At 44.4% G+C, this 4,940-nt stretch overlaps 1 long non-coding RNA gene across 2 annotated transcripts in view; it reads right to left on the bottom strand.

Moving 5' to 3' along the window:
* Positions 1-4,940, bottom strand: part of LOC105308969 — a 114,326-nt gene that overhangs the window by 10,124 nt on the left and 99,262 nt on the right. For both annotated transcript variants that reach the window (XR_002778187.1, XR_897356.2), the window contains one exon: positions 1,995-2,083. This is a non-coding gene — a long non-coding RNA (uncharacterized LOC105308969). The remainder of the gene's footprint in view (positions 1-1,994; positions 2,084-4,940) is intronic.

Genomic DNA, 4,940 nt, shown 5'->3' on the forward strand with positions numbered 1-4,940 from the left:
GGTGTCCTTGCTGAGTGATCACATGATACTTGCCTGTATCACGTGCCTCGCCAATGTCCTCCAGCTCGACAGGCTGCAGCTGGTGTGCGCGTGCCCCTCGTCAGGGCTGCCCGCGTGCGTGAGGCCTGTGAGCCAGGGACGGTGTCTACCCTCTGAAACGCTCAAAAAGAAGGCCGAAGAGTCAAAGTTTGCGACCCATGAAATGGATGTGACCGTCAAAGTCCAGCGTCCGCCGATAAAGTTTTATTGGCACTCAACGACGACCGTGCACTTACGTGTGATGACAGCGGCGTGCACACCACAAACGCACAGCTGCGGAGCTGCGGCGCCGGCCCGCCCGCGGGGCCCAAACCGTCCGCTCTCTGGCCCTTGAGGGAAAAGGCTTGGGAACCCTGCACTCCCGAAGATTCTCCCATTTCTTCACAAGACAAGCACACTGCACGGTGAGCAATCAAAGGCTCCAACAAAGTCCCGAGTCACCTATGAAGCGAGATGCCGATGCCACACACACAGCAGGCATTCAGCGTGTGCCCGGTTCTGTTCCACGGATGCTTACGCGCCCCCAGGACTGAATCCACGGCCAAGCAAAGTGTCGAAGAGCGACAGACCGCCCTCCCACCTTCCCTCGGACGTTCGGAATACGGTTCCACCGCATCTCCAAAAGGATTGACCGATGGCGCCTCCGAATGACGGACGTGGCATCACTTAATGACCTAGCAACTCCCCTCCCACGTACCTGCCCCAGAAAAACGAAGACACATGTTCGCACAAAATCTCGTACACGAGTATGCACAACAGCATGATTGGTACCTAATGAACGATAACTACAACTCAGGTGCCCATCGATTCAGGAATGGATGGACAAAATGGGGTCTCATCCATACGGTGGAATATTATTTGGCCATGAAAAAGATTCAGGCCCCACAACGTGGGTGAACTTGGAAAACGCTATGCTAAGTTAAAGCCAGTCCCAAACTCAACTCCACGAACATTTCGTAAATTTTGGATTTTGTTAACAAATGACGCTTTTCAAATATTTAAGTAGAACCTCAAAACTCTTACTCATTTACTTTGTTAAAACGATTTTTATACACTTGGTTATTAACAAAGATATCTCACTAAGACTCTTCCTTTAGTTAAATGTAAGCCCATCATTGTACTTCTGATTGTTTTAAAACAAAGCAAAAATATTCTCCTAATTTCCATCTTTATGCTTTAAACATTACAAAGGTTCCCTGTGGTTTTTGTTTTGTTTTTTTTTTTGGCTAAAAAAAAATTAAAGAAAACCAGAAAACACAAAAATAATAAATTCGAATCCTAAAATCCCGTCTACTACAAGATAACAACAACTATCACAGAAAAATATTTTTTAGGGGGTGGGAAGTAGGCCTCAAGTTTTAATTTGAGATGTGGGCTTCAACTCTCAAAGCCGGTGTGTACCTATGACTGCTTTGCTGTTCTGGAAGCATCATCTCATTCGATCTATAAATAGTAATCTCCACGTCGCTCTAATACTTTCAAGGTTAACCAGCAAATCAATTTGCAAATAGACGCAAATCGTATTAAGAAACTAATAAAGATACCGGAGGCCAATAAAATCTATACTCGTGTGCCCAATTACAATGAATTAACTCAGCTTAATTTCAATTCACAATGTTGACATGACAGATTGATTTCAGAAGCTGACATCCTCTCCTGTTAAGACTCAGAAAACTTGGTAATAGCTCGTTCGGTACCCAAAAGTCCTGGAAGGCAGTAAAAGTCTGATTCATCAGGTACAACTGACGATGTAAATACTGATTTACTGATACTCCATCTACTACCTTCGATTTCAGCAAGGAGAAGGATACCTGCTCCTTCTTCCGGAAACCTCATCTTCAAACAGAAGGTGTTTCGCTTTGGCAAAATGCAGTTCTGCGTCTTTTCCTGAAACGGAATCCGTAAACGCATTTCAGGAAGAAGAGCAAACATTCAGCGGCAGGTGGAGCACTCACCTTTATGGTGACTTCATGTGTAGACCCTCGGACCGATGAGCTCCCCAGCATCCGATCAGAGGGACCGCACAGCGTCTCCCGGGACCTGCCTGGTGAGAAATGGGAGATTTGTAAAAAAAAAAACCAAAAAAACAAAAAACAAACGAGCAAAAGACCTTAAAAATCTTTGGGAACTGTTTATTCACTGCTGACTTCTCTCATTCCTCCGTGTTTTCTCTTTCAAATCGAATACACTGTTTTCCTTTTTCGTCCCAACTCAAAAACTTAACACATTTTGCCTCATAATCTCCGTTTTAAACTTTGACACAGACTACGTAGTTTTATTTGCAAAGTGGAAAAGGAGAAATTAAGACGGCCAGTCAGGTATTATTGTACGTGCAGAAGCCTTGAAAGCAAAGGGTCTCAAAGTAGGTAAGATTAATTTTTGCTCGGATATGGCGACTGCCATCATTTCATGATAAACTAATGCCCATGTGAGACATCGTTAAGGACTATACCATACGGCACCGATAAATTAAGCCGCACACACCCCTGAAGGAGGAAATGATGCCTTAGAGAAACTTTAGACATGGCTTAGGATGGCGTGCCAACAGTCACGACAGGCCACGTTTATGTGTGTATATCCACCTCTTAAACACCAAGCTCAGGAAAACACAGAAACCACATTAGAATGTTTTTCCCCTGACCTGGGCTTCCCTAAAATAAAGCAAAAATAAGACACTGACTAATACGTCTCAACTTCTCCATTACTGCACTCATAAATTTCCATTTTACAAGCAGTTCCGCTCGCACTGATTTCTCAAGAACTCGGGTTTATCTCTCTCATAAAGGGACAGTCGTCCCCCTATCAAAACTTTAAAACATTCAGTCACTGTAAACACTAAGCCGTCAATGAGCATCATTTCACGATATTTACCTTCTTCCTTACAAGATGTCTTGGGTTGTGAATGAATCCAGCCTCCTACCCAGTTCAAGTGATCTACGAACATCTACAAAGCCTGAGAACTCAACCAATGCGATGCCTGCCGATTTCTCTAAATTCCTGTTCAGTCGTTTTAAGGGATCATAAAAAGGTGCCAGGTGTAACAGAATTGAAATCCGCAAGCGAAGCAATGAACGAAGATGTTTCTCATGAGTGAAATGAGACAGAACCTCTCGAAACGTCTAAGGTAATTCAAGTTATTTCTCGTGAAGTCATGTTTAGAGTTATGCTGCTTAAAAACAGAGGTTAAGAGGGCGCAGGTTCGTAGGCCCTCAGCATCGTTAGATTTCTAGAAAATATCACAAGGGAATATTAAGACTCAAGAAATAATCAGGGCCATTTTAAAAGTTTGCCACTAAAAAAAAAAAACTAATGATACAATATTTAAACAAAATTTGTCTACAACTCTTGGACAGAGATTAAAGCAGGGTACTAGAGTGAAACAGTCACAAGAGATCATTAATTTTGCTTATGAGATCAAAATACATTTCATTACGAGAAACATTCTGTAGCGCAGATGTAATAGGACAATATTCCTTATAGTAACCTGACGTAAAAAAGCGAGTTACTCTCTTCAGGATTATATTGTGAATTACCAGGGGGGAAAAAATAGCCTTATGATAAAATTGCTAAATACCATGAAGTGTCAAAATATGAGCAGATGTCACCACAATACGCCCCAAATTGCCTGAAAATTAAAAGACTAAAATCCATAATAATTCATTAAGTAATTAATATATAAACAGCTCTTATTACAAGCTGTTCATAAAAAAGCTTTAGAATCAAATCCTTATTCTTTGGTCCAAAAACAGATGGCAACTCACAAATTAGAGTCTTGGAACTGGAGATTAGCTTTTATATATGTTGTTAAACTCATTAAGTATAATTAGCATCGTCTGTGTTATAAATGCAAAAAAAAAGGGAAATATGACTTTGGTTAATAACATTCTTCTGGTTAGGCAACATGTCGAGATTAATTAGTTTACCGCGAGAAACAAATTAAAATGAGAAACCTGACCTTCCCATATTTGATCATTCCTGATTTTCCCCATTATCAGAACCCAAAGGGAACCACCATCGATACACGGTGCTGGCAACAAGTTTATGTGTTTGCGAAACCTTTGTGTGAAATGCAAATAACGTAGCAAACGGAACGCATTCTTCACTCTCAAAGGCAGCGTTGGACGTCCAAATGGTGGATGTCCAAAGGGTTCCCGTATTTCGGTCGCCCCCGGCTCTCGGCAGGGCGGGGCGTAAATGCCGGCAATCCTTCCATGGGGGAGGGGTAAAGCCTTCCGTACACTCACCGTGTTGAGCAGTCGTCCCCTACGTCAAGTCCCCAAACATCTCGCATCACTCCGCAAGGAAGTCCCGTACCCACGAGCAGTCCGTCCTCACCCCTCCCTGAGCCCCCAGCCCTGGAAACCTCCAGTCTGCTCTTCGTCTCCATGGCTTTGCCTACTCTGGCCGCTGCAGACACCTGGAATCGTACGGTGCCTCCTGTATGTGGCTCCCTCCGCCGAGCCTGACGCTTTCAAGGTTCAGCCACGATGCGACATGTACCCGCACTTCGCTCCTTTGTATGGCTGACCATTATTCTACAGAATGGATGGCCTTGATTATTATATCTGTCCACTGGCTGCTGATAAGCATTTGGCTTGTGTCCACCTTGTCTATTGCTAATAGTGCTGCTGTGCACATCTGCATACAAGTATGTGTTTGAGCCCGTTTCCGACGCCTTGGGGTACACGCCCAGGGTGAATGCCACTGTTCTGCCTTTATCCTCCTTTGCTGGAGCCTCCACAAACAGGGCAGGCGGAGGGAGGCTGAGCTGAGAGAGCTGGCACCTGGTGGCCTAGCTCCGGCGGACAGGGCGGCCTGCGTAGGGGATGGAGGCGCAGGAAGGAGCCAGGGAACCCAGAGTCACAGGAACCAGAGCCGGCCAGCGACCGAAAGGCGGAGCC

The sequence above is a fragment of the Pteropus vampyrus genome, unplaced genomic scaffold (assembly GCF_000151845.1).
Source record: "Pteropus vampyrus isolate Shadow unplaced genomic scaffold, Pvam_2.0 Scaffold647, whole genome shotgun sequence".
Taxonomy (NCBI): Eukaryota; Metazoa; Chordata; class Mammalia; order Chiroptera; family Pteropodidae; genus Pteropus; species Pteropus vampyrus.